General features: G+C 58.9%; 2 long non-coding RNA genes across 5 annotated transcripts; both read right to left on the reverse strand.

Annotated features, from left to right (window-relative positions):
• Window positions 1-2,372: 2,372 nt before the first annotated feature.
• LOC109494001 lies at window positions 2,373-8,404 on the reverse strand. Of its 4 annotated transcripts, none has more exons than XR_006588742.1 (3): window positions 7,150-8,404; window positions 5,446-6,684; window positions 2,373-3,673 (listed from the first exon to the last, which is right to left on the reverse strand). It is a non-coding gene; the product is annotated as an uncharacterized LOC109494001 (long non-coding RNA). The 4 variants fall into 4 exon arrangements; XR_006588744.1 differs by having other exon boundaries at window positions 5,446-5,623; window positions 5,771-8,404; XR_006588743.1 differs by having other exon boundaries at window positions 2,373-3,669; window positions 5,446-8,404.
• Window positions 8,405-8,497: 93 nt separating this feature from the next.
• On the reverse strand, window positions 8,498-10,647 carry LOC111557551. The gene is made up of 3 exons (XR_002737690.2): window positions 10,439-10,647; window positions 9,307-9,358; window positions 8,498-8,937 (listed from the first exon to the last, which is right to left on the reverse strand). It is a non-coding gene; the product is annotated as an uncharacterized LOC111557551 (long non-coding RNA).
• Between the last annotated feature and the right edge of the window lie 4,171 nt (window positions 10,648-14,818).

The following is a 14,818-nucleotide window of genomic DNA, read 5'->3' on the forward strand; positions in this document are numbered from 1 at the left end:
CTGGGTTTATTTTTAAGCCCGGGTGAATCAGGGCTTTGCCAGGAGTCGAGGTCAGTCGCCTGAGCTAAGGGGTCAGCTGGGAGCCCGCAGAGGGCAGGGAGGGGCCCGTCCTGTCGCTGCTCAACCCCCCAGCACAGCATGGCCTGACCCCGAGGCGTGGATAAATATTTGTTGGTCCAATGCATGCCTGAGCCGCCAAAGCTCTCTGAAAAGATGCGGATGATAACAGGGTGCTTTCTCCCCTCCCCTCCCCTTGAGGGGGAGATGTTCGAGGTGACGGAAGATGAGAAAGGTCAGACCAACAGGTCTAGGCTGGTGTATCACATCTAGCGTGCGGGTGCTGGGTGTTCTGGGGAAAGTTGAGGGTCCTCTCTGAGCCTCAGCTCTCTCGTTAGTGAAATGTGCCGAAGGATAGAATGCCAGCCTCGTAGAGTTGTTGGAAGGATCCACTGAGATAATGAGGGAGGAACACGGGGTACAGTCCCCGAAGCTTAGTAGGTTCTCAAGGAAGTCCCTCCCCACCCCGCGGTTTTTGGCATGTGCCCTCCTTTCTGCCCCCGATGTCCTTCCCTACACCCTCCGCCCTGTCCTTCAAGATGCCGAGTATGTTCCCCCTCTGGGGCCCCCTCCTCACCTGTCCAGCCCAGGCAGAGGCTTAATCCCCCCCACCCCTGGACTAAGTTCAAGCCTCAACCAGAACCCATGCGAAGTGACTGATTTCTGTTCCAAGCCAAGTGTCGGCCAATTTCTTGAGGGCAGAAACTATTTGTATCGATTTCTAGATCCCTGGAGTCTTACACAGGGCCTAGGACACAGTTAGTACAGAATGAATGAATGAATGAATGAATGAATGAATGAATGACTAGCTAGCTGATCTGAGCAGAATCAAGAGACCTTTCTGGCTGGTTTCACTAATAAGAGAGTGGATGCCCCCAAAGGCTGAGCCCTGCTAACCCCCCTTCAAAAGAACTGTCCCTCGGGTTGGTAAAGGGCTGTTGCCTTCCTAAGGTTCCCATGGGTTTCCTCCAATCCTCAGAGGACAGGGACAATTATTCTCAGTTCTCAATTGCTCAACGGTCACACAGCATGTTATGTGGGAGGCAGGAGCAGTCCCTGGTCCACACAGTCCTTTCGGTCCTCGATCCCTGGACTGGTGGGGCGTGGCCCATATCATGGGAACCTCTGGAATCGATGGGCTGAACTGGGGCGGGGAGCTGGTGCACCTCCAGCGAGAGGAAGGATCAGCACCCAGTGCACACGGACATACGTGTTTCCTAACTAAAGAGTGTAGATAACAAGACTCAGAATGGTTATAGACCACAAATAAAATGAATAGGTGATCGGACGGATGGATGGATGGACGGATACCTTGGGTGAGTGAATGGTGGTTGGATGGGTGATGGCTAAATAACTGAATGAGTGGATGGATGGATGGATGGACGGACAGATGGATGGATGGATGGACGGATAGATGGATGAATAAGTGGCTGGCTGGCTGGCTGGTAGACGAATTAAGATGGGAAGATGGATAGGTGAATGGGTTCATGAATGGATGGGTGGGTAAGTGGATAGTGGGTGGATGGATGGATGGATGGGTGGATGGGCAGGGATATGGATGAGAGGGTAGATGATGGGTGATTGGGTGGGCAGCAATGCCATTCAACAAAAAGCACCCCAGTTGGGGGTCAGAGAATCTTGCCATTGCCCTCATCCCACCCCTAATGCCCAGTGGGACTTGTAGTAAGTCTTCTAGCCTTTCTTGACCGTCAACTTCCTCATCTGTCTGAAAGGGAAATGGTCTCTGCCCCCCTCCCCCCACCATACGCAAAGATCAGAAAGGATTCCTGGGCTGTGAGTACTCCCGGCACCTTGGCCTCCCCAACCCTACCGCCCAATCCCACCCTGCCCACGTCCTATCCTGTCATGAGTTCCCGCCTTCCTGTGCCCACGGGGACCTCCCGCGCAGCCTCTAGCAACATTTTCTAATAGGGGCTCAGGGGATTCTGTTCACAGCGAAGTCCAACACTGCAAACATCCTCAGTCCCCTGAGTCTGGTCAAGCCTGACTGATATGGGCTGGAAGTTAAGAGGCCATTTCTGAGGTCAAGATGTGGATTCTGATCCCAGCTCTGGCACTCAGTGCTGTGGAGCCCGAGGCAGGTCACTGCACGCCCCCGAGCCTCACTTTTCCCATCTGAAAACAAGGCTGATAGGCGCACCCATCTCCTGGGGTACCTAGGGGGGGTCCGTGGCAAGATACACGTGGGTGCTCAGCCCAGCGCGGGGGGGTGGGGGGGCCCAGGCTGTGATCAGGGAGACCTAGCCACTCTTGTTGTTATCTCTACCCTGGAGCCAAAAGACCAACCACAGGGCTCGTAGAATGAGTGTCCTTTATTCAACAAAGGTCTGGGTGCGTGGAGGTTTCTGGAACAGGGACGTTCGAGGGACCCAAGAGTCCCAGGGGAGCGGCAGGCCCCCAGCCAGAGCAGCAGGCTGTGACCCACCTCTGTTTCACATGCACCTCGTCCTGGACAACCCAGGGCACAGGGCTTCCCATCAGCAGCTCGGTGACCCCGGGCAAGCACCCTGGCCTCTCTGGGCCTTGCTGTCCTCACCTGTAGAAGACAGGCTTCCCGGTTACCTGTAGGCGTTCCATTGCTTCCCTGTCACCAGCGCTTTGCCTCCTAGCCAGGTGGGTGAGGCCAGCACCCTTCACTGCTGGAGATGCAAATGCTGAGGTCCAGAGAGGGTCTGAGTGCTGGGCTGGGATAAGAACACAGACCCCTCCCACGCTTCGCTCCCCATCCGCCCTGAGTGCTCCAGCCGAAGCCTGGAGCTAAAGGTTGGCCTCTGGGGCCTTCAGTCGGCCCCAGATCCCTCCTGCCCACTACCCCTTGCCAGCCCCTGGTGTTTCCTGGTCCGCGGTCCTGTCCTTGTTACGTGCTGGGAGGTCACAGGGCTCTCCTCGTGGGCGGCCGAGCCTTAAGAGATTATCACTGTCGCCCCGGCCTCCCAGAGGACCCCCCCAACACCTCGCAGCCCCAAGGGGCACCCATAGAGTCCATGGGAGTTTGGGCGGCCCACGTGACCGGGCTGTTGGGTCAGGTGGCCTCTCAGACCTGAGCTTGGGGGAGGTGCCCAGGTGGAGAGGAGATGCAGAGGGGCCCTGAGGGAGCAACGATGCAGGGTCCCAGCCTCCCCCAACCCCGGGTTCCCCCCTCCCCTTCCCCAACTGCTGCAGACTCTGGTTAAAATGGCACCTCCGCCATCTGTCACCCCTCCCCCATTCCGTGGGCGCGGCTGTGACTCCAGGACTGGCTTGCTTCATAAACAGGCGGCTGGCGGGTCCCCAGGGCCAGGCGGGTGATGGGCCCGGTGCTGGCCCAGGGCTGCCGATCTGGGGAGGATCCCGCGAGGCGGGCAGGAGAGCAGGTACCAGGAGGGTTCCACGCCCTCCCACGGTGGCGTCCCGACCCCCGGGGGCTCCCGCCTGCACCCACTCCTTCCCTGGCTCCTTCCGCTCACACCCTCCCTGGATCTCACATCTTCCCCGCCTTGCTTCTGCTGGGTTGAGAGAATTTCAAATCAATACCTGGGTGTAGAGGCTCCATAGACCCTCCTCAGGAAGTGCGGTCTCCCCGGGCAGTAAGCACCAACCCCCTCGGGGCCCCTGCCTTACAAAGGGGAAACTGAGGCCAGAGAGCTGGGCAGTGGGGGCCCTGGGAGTGGTGGAGGACTCCCCCTCTCCCCCCACCCCCCCACCCCAGCTGCAGTTTGCCCCCTCGTCGGAAGCACTTAGGGGGAAAGGGGTGTCACAGGGGTCAAGTGCCCCAGTCCTGAAACTGTAAACCAGCTTGCTGCCCTCAGTTTTCCCATCTGGGGAATGGGGGAGTCCAGACTGCTGGGAGAGGGTATCTTTTGCGCCAGAGCGCAAGCGGGGACTCACCATTCTCTCACAATCCCCCCAGACTTGGGAGAGACCACACCGCGGCTGGAGGGCCAGTGGGGGGGGGGGCAGGTGGGGGGAGCATCCAGGTCAGCACCCTCCACCTTCCCCCACCCCCAGTCCCCGGGCTTCCCCCTCCCCCATCACCGCGGCCCCGGCTGCCCCTCCTCTCTCCCGCTCCTGCCTGCCAGCTCCATCCCGAAAGCCCCCAGACCCCAGCTGGAGTGTTTTTACTGCTTTGACCGGCCGCTCAGCCTCCCTCCTCCCTCCCCCTCCTCCCCCTCCTCCCTCCTCCTCCACCTTTCCCCCTCTCTCTCTCTCTCCTCTCTCTCCTCCATCCTCTCCCCCTCCTCCTCTTCATCTTTCTCCCTCTGTTCTCCTCTCTCCCTCCCCTCCCTCCTCCTCTCCCTCGTCCCTCCCTCCTCCCTCCGCCCTCCCTCCCGAGCGCTCCCTCCCTCCCTCCCTCTCTCCGGGGGAAGAAAGGTCACCGTGCAGCTGATTACTCAGAGCTCAGTTGCTGTAGCAACCGGCGGGGGAAGTGGGACAGGCTGGCTTTGAGGACGCGTGAGGTCGGCCGCGGGCGGCTGGAGCCGGCGCGGGCCTCTGTGCTCCTGCGAGAGGGAGGCTGCCGGCAGCCCGGCTCCTCGGCCGCTGCGGGCCGGGCTCGGGGGTTTCATTTTTAATGAAGGGTTCGCGCGCTCCCCTCGCGCACCCCTCCCCGCCTTCTTCCCACCTCCCCGGGGTCTGGAGGGGGAGTGCGCCCCTCTTGGGTTTGGCTGCCTCTCTCTCTCTCTCTCTCTCTGGTCTGGGGCTCCGTCCCTCTGTGTCTCCCCCTCTGCCAAGGTTCTGATGGCTTCTTTCTTTCTCCTCTCTCAGAGCTCAAAGGGACAGCCCTTTACCAACACACACACACACACACACACACACACACCTCACCCACAGGCTAGGTAAGGAGCCCAATAAAATCCTCAGCACCCCCCAACCCCCCCCCCCCCACCAGAAGCCTTTGTCACTGGCCTGGGAGACCCGGGCTTCCTCAACAAGCCAGAGACAGGGTCCACAGAGGGTCCAGCCCTGCTCCCCCAGACACACTGGCATTCCCCTGACACCTACTGGGGGGGGGGGGCTGCCCTGCCCTCCAGGAGCTTCTGGGCCCCCCCCCCCCCGGAAGGCATCCGCTCTGCTCAGAGAGGAAGCCAGACCTACAGGGGAGGGGGTGGCTGATGCCAGTGGGCAGGGCAGGGAGGGCGCCTGTGGGTGGAGAGCATCTCAGCCCCTGCTGTCTGTTGGCTCCTTCTCCAGCGAGGCAGCCCAGGGAACAAGGCCAGCTCCGAGCGAGGGCCAGCAGTGACGGGACAGGGGCTCTGGAGCTGGGCAGGCCTCTGTTCCAGTCCCCATCCCGCTATGGGACCCTCCTCCCCCGGTCCTCGGGAATGTAAAGTGGTTCAACCACTGTGGAGAACATTCGGGCGGCTTTTAGAGATTGAAACGTACACTTACCTTGGGACCTGGCCGCTCCCTCTAGGCATTTATCCCAGCGCAGTGGAAACTTGGGTTCATGCAAAGATTTATGCATGAGTCTTCAGAGGAGCTTTATTTGTGACGGGCAAAATTGGAAACAACCCATCAACAGGCACCCGGCTCGAAAGTTTGTGGTACATCCACACATAGAACGCCTCTGAGCAGTAAGAAGAAATGAACGCTCGATACACTCAACAACGTGGAGGAATCTCAAGGTCACGACGCCGGGGGAGAGCAGCCAGGCAACAAAGAATGCATACTGGATGGTTCCATTTATAGAACATTCTAGAAAACGCAAACTAACCTGTCGACGGAAAGCAGCTCGGTGGTGGCCTTGGGACATCGGGGGCCAGAAGGTCCCACGAAGGGACGCAAGAAAACTTTTGGAGGATGGCGGCTATGCTCACCGTCTTGTGGGTGCGTATAGATGCCAACACCCGTCACATTCTGCGATGCAAATGCGTGCACCGACTGTATGGCCGTAAACTGAAAAACCAGGTTCCTGCCCTGCCACTCCCCCGGCTGAGTGACCTTGGGTGGGTCACCTCACGTCTCCCGGCCTCGTGGAGAACAGTGAAATAATAAGACAGGCAGCCTCGCGGGATGGTTATGGGGATTCAGTAATGTCACGTCGATTGCCTCCATCCCAAGCAAACCATGGGTGGCCCACCCAGGGCAGAGAGGGGCACGATGGGCCAGGGGCACAGAGAGGCCATGCCAGAGCCTGACTTGGACTCCCTGCCCAGGGCTCTTCCCACGGGGCCAGGCCAGGCTGCAGACCAGTGCCCGGTGCCCTTGCTGCCACCAAGGCTCACAGCGGAGCTTAATGGAGAAAATCTCACCGGATGCCACTTGCCTTGGGTTCAGAGGCTGATACGAATCCCCCCACCCCCACCCCCTCGCCATGCTCGGTGACCACGGCCACATCACTGCCCCTCTTTGACCCTCCTCTTCTGGAACCCGCACCTGTCCCTGCCTTAACCTGCAGCATGCTGGTTTCACAACCCCCCTGAGAAGGAGTCCGGGCTCTCGGGAGGTCCATTGCGCGGACGAAGAACCCAGGCCTGCTGAGTCCGGGAGAAGCGCCCGTCACTGGCCCAGTGGTAGTCGGTGACATGTGCAGCCGCAATCCCAAGTTCCCGTCCCAGCTCTGGCATGGCTGAAGGACCTTGGGCAAGTCACTGTGCCCTGCAGAGTCTCAGTTTCCTCATCTGTCAACTGGGGACGATAAAGGTACAGGAGGTCAAGCAGGTGTGGCCCTGAGCCAGGGCACGGATCATCACCAGTGTTCTTATTCTGTGGGCAGAGCCCTCTCGGTGACCTCCAGCTGCCTCTTCTGCGGCAGTGGGGCAGAATCTTCCATGGGACTATGCTGGAGCCCAGCAACCAGCAGATTACATTTGCTGTGATAATTGCCCCCCCCCCCACACCCTGCCATACATAGCCAGGAGGCCTGAGCAGGGCCCGTTTCAGCCCTGCAACCCAGTAGTCCTCCTCCCCGACCTTGAACCTTCTCCCGGACACCTACTGTATGCTGGGCATGGACAGGCACTGAAGGAGAGGCCCTGTCCAGGGTGGTCAGGGCTGCGATCGGGGAAGTCCGAGGTCCGTGGGAGCCTGGAGGAGGCCCCTGACCCAGTCTGCTGTTAGGGGGAGAGGGCAGAAAAGGAAAAGAGGTCTCACCTGAGACCCAACGCTTGAATCAGAGTCAGCCAGGCAGAGGCTGTGGCGTTGCTCCCGGCGAAGGGCACGGTGGCAGGTGCAAAGGTCCAGGGGGTGAGAGTAAAACAGGACTGATTAGAACAACTGAAAAATCCTCAGTTTCACAAGCAGAGATCTACAGGAAGTAGCACGGAGGGAGGGAGGGACAGAGGTCGCCGCGGGTCGCGCCATCCTGGGTTTGTGTTAGTTGCAAGGTCGTACTGAGGGTAATGGGAAGCCACAGCCGGTTTTAGGCCGAGGGGGGACACATTCAGAAGCACTTCCAGAAAGATCATTCTGGCTGCCCTGAGCAGAAGGGACCACAGGGGCAAGGGTAAGAGCAGGGAGGCAGGTTGGACGTGCAGGCAAGAGATGATGGGGGGGCTGGTCTGGGGAGGCAGACAGAAGGGCTGAGTGGACTGACGGAAAAGACTTAAAGGGAGGGCTTGTGGGACAAAAAGGGGTGAGGGAGGAGAGCAAAGTAGGGGCGGTGGGTGGGTGGTGGGGCCATCTCTGAGTCAGGCCATGGAGGAGAAGGGGGCAGGGTGCTGTCTTCCCAGTCCTGGGTCCCCACAGCTCAGCCGGTGGCTCACGGTCAGCCCTGACCCCCAAAACTGCCCTCCTTGGGCCCCAAGGGGAGCTGTCCTGGATGAACACCACGGTCTGGGGGCTACGCCGCCTGTAGCCAGCAGAGGATCAAAGCCTTGGTCTGGACTGTCCGCTTCCCGGGATGAGTCATCCCCGGCAAAGCAGAGCGAGGGGGGCGCGGCTCCAAACCCCGGTGGGTTTCCACTCTGCCTCGGGGCCCCCACTCTTGCTCCTTAGGTTTCGTCCTCTCTGAGATGGACAGATGCACAGGGACAGACGTGCAGCCAGCCCCGGGGGGGTCTGGACAGCTGAACAAACACCGCACGGGGGGTCTTCATCAATCACAAGACAATGAGGTTGCGGGGGGGGGGGGTGCAGGCAGCAGTGAGAGACTGCGGGTCGCTGGGCAGCGGCGGGGGGCGGAGGGGGGGTTCTGAGTAGGGCGGTGCCCCGGGGTTGTGCCACTCACCCCAACCTCAGGCCGTCCCTCTGTCCCGGGGCTCCCCGCGCTGGAAAGTAAAGGTCCCCAAACTCAGGTTCCTCTTTGACCTCCCCGCCCCCATGCCCGCACCCAATCCTAAGCAAGTCTACCCCTCTCCCTCCCCACAGCCACCCCCCCGAGTCCAGCCTCGCCACCTCTCCCCACACATCAGCCTCTTCAGGGCCTCCCTGTCTCCGTCTCCCCTCATCCCTGCCCCGCCCCGCCGCCCCCTGTACTCAGTGCAGCCGCAGGGAAGCCCACAGACTTTAAAGGATGTGACTGGGCCGGGACTGGCCCCCAACGGCTCCACGCTGCACCCACAAGGGCATGGGACCCTGGGCTCCCAGCACCAGCCCACACGTGAGTCCTCTGCCACATCTGGTCACTCTGTCCCCCCCACTCCCCCGCTTTCTACCCCTAGCACTGGTTTGCCTACCGCCCTCCAGACCTTTGCATTTGCTCTTCCTGAAGCCCTTGTCCTCTGGCCTTCCAGGCTTCTGACTGATCCTTCAGGTCTCAGCTCAGATGTCACCTCCTCCAGAGCCCCCCCCCAGCCCCCCGCTGCCAACCCAGGCCACGTTCACCCCTGTGCCTTCGTCCCCTGGACTCCTTCATTCACACGTTCACTTGTGTCACCTCAGCTCTTCGGAAAGTTCCCTAAGGACAGACGCCTCTCTTGTTGTACCTGTGTGTTCTGACGCCTGAGTGAATGAATGAATGAACGAATGAATGAATGCGGGAATAAGTGAAAAGTGGCCAGGGGCCCCTGGTGGGTGGGGACTACAGACAGGAGGCTACATTCAGTCCACACCCGCTGCCCTCTGAAGGACTCCCCAGGAAGGTGGGCCTCTACTCTCCCGAAGGTGAGAACTTCCCGGCCACCCAGCTGAAACTACTGAGGCAGGACATGGAAAGGGCCGGTCCCCCTCCTGACCCAGCAGAGGTGAGCCCAGGATCCTGATGCCTGAAGCCCCGCCCCCTAGTCATCCACCAAGGGACTGAACAGTATGGGGCGGGGGCGGTACTGAAGTCAAGTAAAACCCAGTTCAAAACCCAGCCCTACCACTTACCAACCGCAGGGCCCTGGGTAGCTTTCAGCTCTCTGTGCCTCAATTTGCTCATCTGTAAAATGGGAGAATAATGTGCACCTGCCTCATAGGACCAGAGTGGGGAGTCCACAGATTTGTGCCTGCTGTCAGTAGCTCAGCCCAGCGTGCCTAGCAGATGGTGTGTGCTCAATAAATGTCAGCCCCGCCCCCGCGAGCATCAGGGCAGCTCCCGCCCTGAGCCAGGGGAAGGGCAGAGGCCAAGGCCCTGTTCCCTCTCTGACCAAAGATGCACCTCCATCTGTCTTCGTACCTGGGCTCCCTCCACCTCCGGCCTCCACCCTGCCTCCCTGCTGGGGCCAGGGACCCCTTCCTGTGCCCAGGAAGTCCATTCTGGCGAGGCCAGGCACTCCCTGACCTCTTGTGGCCTTCGAGCTTGGACAGCGCGCCGTCCTGTGTCTCCAGCCGAGCCACGGCCCGCATGCGGAACCGAGGCTCAGAAGCAAAGGTGCTCCCCAGAGCCCCCGACTCCCAGCTCGGTGTTCCTTGCTTGGATACTTGGACCACTCCTGCTGTGGGAGCTCTGGGGGGGATTCCCTTGGTGTGGGAAGGGCTGCTACCCCTTTGGGCTGAGAGCTCCCCGAGGACAGGGACCACGACTGTCTTGTTCACTCTGTGGGCCCCCGCACAGGCCTGGAGACTGCGAGTGAACGGGTAACACCATGACCCATCTGTCTCCCATGAGGAGCCCGCTTTGGCCCAGCCCCGGTGGGGGTCAGCAGGCCAGGCCCCGCCCGGGGAAGGAGGTTGCCAAGGGTCCAGAAGCTTCCAGAAGTGCCTCCACAAAAAGGATCGAAGGAAGGAGATGACAGGAGGGCAGGAAATGGCTTGCAGGTGGGCTGGGGGCACAGAGCCCCCTGCCCAGGCTGGGACGAAAAAGCCACAGGAAAAGGACACAGATGGATGGGCCATGGGGGCTGGGGGAGGACGAGATTCAGGCAGGGAGCCTCAGCCACTTCCTTTGTGCAGAGGACTGACCTGCTGGTCCCTCCCTACCCACCCCCTCCGGTGCAGGGCCCTCCTTTCTGTCCCGGGCCACCAGCATCCAGCCCTGGGCCCAGCACCCAGGGGACACTCAGAAAACTTATTGATTCACCGTGTTCATGAATGAATGGAAGCTTTTATCAGCCATTCCTGACTTCTCCAGCGGTCAAGGAGAGGGGGTCAGTCCAGGAGGTCTGGAGATAAAGTGTAGAGAAAACTCCCTGGTGTTTCACGAAAAACATCAACAATAACGACGGCTATTATTATTACAGGCAGCGCTTCTGAGCACTCACTACGTGTCAGGTGCACCATATCTGAGTTATTCCCCCCCCCCCCCCCCCCCCCCCCCCCGCTGTCTTCCTCGCCACTCTGAAGGCGTGTTAGCCTCGTTTCACAGATGAGGAAACTGGGGCTCAAGAAGAAGCAAGGTCTTGCTCCTGGTCACCTGGCAAGTCAAGGACAGGGCTGACATTCAGATCAGAGGCTTCCCAAGTCTATGAACTCTGCTCTTAAAGATACATTCTCAGGCTGACGGCAAAAACACCTTCTCGCTCATCCATCCATTCATTCAAGTACCCATTCATTCATTCAATTACCCATTCATTCATTCAAGTACCCATTCATTCATTCCACAAGCCTTTCCTAGAATCCTCGTCATGCCAAGCCCTGTGCCAGGCACTAGGGCTATCGCGGCGAATGAAATAGCCACAGTCCCCAAGGGCTCAAGACTGCGTCTGGAGGGCAGCGCTCCACCCACATAATTAATTCACCATGAGTGTGCAAAGTGCTGGGAAGGCCAACGCTGGGGTGCAAAGCTGGCATACGCAGGGGACCTGCCCAGTCGGGGTGAGGGTGGGGGCTCGGAAAAGAGCCCCTGCTTAGCATGCGGACGACAGGAGGCATGGACAGGTGATAGACAGTCAAGGATAACAGGCACAATTCTGATCTGAGCAGGCATCGTCCCGTGAGCCCCTTCCCTCCACAAGCACCTTGGATGGATTATTCTATAAATCTTGACCATAAGATGGAGCTATAGAGGCCGTGATGATCCTCATTAGACTCGGAGAGGTCAGCTACCATAGCTGCTAAGGGGCAGAGTCAGGGTCGTCTAATCTGGGGGTCTCAGCTCCTGACCCTGAACCCAGGGTCTGCAAGAGAAGAGACCCTCCTGTTCAGTGGCTGGGGGTGAGCGGGAGTCGAGGGGACACAGTGCACACTTTCCTGGGTCACCTGCCAGTCTCCTTGGGCTGGAGAGGGCTCTGGGTTCAGAGGAGAATATTCAGGGAACATTCCTGAGCTCAAATCAGCTGGTGCTGCCAGGATGTCTATCTGGTCTCCTGACCAGCGTTTGAGAGCCTGCAGAGTGGACGTGGCCTTGAGCCGCGGGGCGGCAGAGGCTGCCATGCTCCGCGGAGGCGGCTGTGGGGCAGGGCTGCAAGGTGCCCGATGTCGGTCGCTTCTCCTTGTCTCCAAGCCCTAGAGAAAAGCCTGCTTTCCTGTTTTTCCCTGGAATGGAGAGAAGAGGGCTGAGATCCTCCCCAACCTGGGCTGTGGGGCCCTGAGGGGGTGGGCTGGGGCTTGCTGTCTCTCGGTGCTTCTCCTCATCACCTAGAGGGTGGACAGCATGGGTCGGAGGCCCCCACAGAGCGGCCAGAGCAGTCCCAGGGCCCCTGAATCCCTTGGGAAGGGGAAAAGGACTCACCTATAATACCAGTGATAATGGCACATTTTACCTGAGCATGAGCCGTATATCCGGCCCCGTGCTGAGTGTCCCCAAAGTATCTCCTTGAATCCTACCTGGCAGAGACTTCTGGCTGTTGCCCAGTGTCCATTCTGCCATCTCCCCTTTATTTCTTTTTATTTTTAATGTTTCTTTCTTTTTGAGACAGAGAGAGACAGAGAACGAGCAGGGGAGGGGCAGAGAAAGAGAGGAAGACACAGAATCCAAACCAGGCTGTCAGCACAGAGCCCGACGTGGGGCTCGAACCCACGAGCACTGAGACCGTGACCTGAGCTGAAGTGGGACGCTTAACCTACTGAGCCACCCAGGCGCCCCCTGCCACCTCCTCTTTAGTTCACAGAGCATCCCCTCCCAGGGTTTTAATGAGGCCCATGGCCGCCAGACTAAATACTACATTTCCCAGTCTCCCTTGCAACTAGGTGTGGCCATGTGATCGGTTCTGGCCAATGGGACACAAGAGAGGTGTCTAAGTCCCTTCCAGATTGCCCTTAAAAGGAAGGAGTGGCCTCCACTCTTTAGGGTGCCCCTGACACTCACAGGAAAGAATGGGGGCGGGGAAGGGGGGGGAAGACTCCTCCACAGGATGGGAAAGACAGAAGGAGCGTGGGCGCTGGACCAGCTTCTAGAGCGGAACCCCCTCGACTGCCACGTAAAGGAAATCGGCTCCTCCCTCCTCTAGCTTGGGTTCCCTGGGTTTTCGTAGACTAGCTGGGCTGCATCCTAACAGAGACCCTGAAGGTCTGAGAGGGAAATCCACATCAGCGGGGAACGGGTGAGGCCAACACTCGAAGAACTCAGGCCAAGGAAGACTGACCCAGAGCCTGTGCCCAAAGCCACCGGGTTGAACACGCTCCTGTGCCCACGTGATACTCAATCGACGACATTCAGGGGGACGGATGAGTAAACGAACAGCGGCCGGGGGTGCTTTCTAGCAAGGAGCTGACCCTGGAACCACTGATTATTTCCGAGCCCTAAACGTGATCCTATTTCCCCGGTAGGAGCTGCAGCATTTAACTTCTAATTCCTATGCCCCACGTTCAAAGATGAGCGCATTGACAATGTCTTCCAGTTTACAAGTGGCTTCATGTCCACGGTCACCTTTAACCTTGATCCCTTCCTATGAGGTCAGCAGGGGAGCCCTGTGCTTATTCCCACTTTGCAGGTGAGGGACGAGTATCTGCACACATTACCTGGCCCATGATAACTGCTCGACATACGGCAGGTCTTCGGGTTCCTTTCATAATGTTTTCTTAGTAAGATGCGACCAGTGATGATTTTTTAAAGCATCTTTAGGGGCGCCTGGGTGGCTCAGTTGGTTAAGCGTCCAGCTTCGGCTCAGGTCACGATCTCCTGGTTCGTGGGTTCGAGCCCCGCGTCGGGCTCTGTGCTGACAGCTCGGAGCCTGGAGCCTGCTCCGGATTCTGTGTCTCCCTCTCTCTCTCTCTCTCTCAAAAATAAATAAACATTAAATAAATATCATTTTTAAAGAACAGAGGGATGTGGGAATGTAGTAGGAAGGGCCCACGTGGAGGACTCAGGAGACCCAGTGGCCACTGGACTGGTTGATGACCTTGAGATAACTCTCCCCCTCTCTGATACTTATTTCCCTGGGGTAATCAGGAAGGAAGTCGGAGGAGACGGCCCCTTCCTCTATTCTCATTCTGGGTTCTGCTCCTCTGAACCACTACGGTTGGCAGTGGCCACGGTCCCCGCCCACCGAGGGCAGCAGCAGCCCCCTAGGTGGGGGGCAGCTATCCCGCAGCCCTCTGCCAGCATTTCCCAGCTCCCCTCCCGAGCCTGGCTCTGAGTCCGGGGACTTCGCCTGGCGCTCTCTGGGCCTCAGTTTCCCCATCTGTAAAATGGGAATGATAGTAAAAGTAAGGACATTGCTCACAGAACCATCCTGTCCGTGACATGCATTTATGCGTGTCGAGTACTCAGGACAGAGCCCGTCTCAGTAGCTGCCCATCTGTGCTAGGCGTATTGTGGTTAGTGATCAGCGATTATCAGTAACACATTATTGGTCATTATGATGAACGGTTAATGGAGGTTTACAGATGATTGCAAGAGAAAAGAGGGCATTTGAGTGTCCAGAATGGGAGTTCTGTTGGAAAACCAAGGGCGGGGTCTTCACTGGGTGCCCCTCGGTGCCTCCCCAGGGTCTGTGGGTTCCCTAGTCTGAGCACCTTACCCTGCCACTTTCTTTCTTTGCTAATTTTTCCCATCAGCCCCACTTGGGTTGGTCAGTTGCGTTAGGAATGGAAATTCCCAGTCTCAGCATCAAGAAAGATCTCCAAGTTGCCTCGGCCAATCCTCTTCCTGAGTCATGGCTCTGTACACACACCCACCTATCCTTGGATACCTCCCCAGCTGGGTCACTCACTACCGACAAGGCTGCCTTATTAGTTTATCTTGTGAGGCAAAACCGGCCTCCCAGGGCGGCCTCTGCTGCTTCTGCCTTCAGGGTCCTCCCAGAACAAGTCCACACCCTCGGCTCTAGGAACGGGAGCTGCGGCCGCTAAATTAGCTCCTCCCCACCTGAAACCTCCCTGGTGCCTCGACTCCCCTTGGAGAGCAGGCGTGAGCACAGAGCTGGCTCAGGGCGAGCCAAGTGACACGGCCCTGCAGACAAAGCCCAGGGAGCCACGCTGGCCTGCCGTGCCCACCTGCCCACCACCAGCCTGGGTCTCTCCTCTTGCTGTCCCTGGACCCTTCCCTTTTGTACCGAACCTGCAGGCGGAGGAAAGGCAA

The sequence above is a fragment of the Felis catus genome, chromosome D4 (genome assembly GCF_018350175.1).
Source record: "Felis catus isolate Fca126 chromosome D4, F.catus_Fca126_mat1.0, whole genome shotgun sequence".
Lineage (NCBI taxonomy): Eukaryota > Metazoa > Chordata > Mammalia > Carnivora > Felidae > Felis > Felis catus.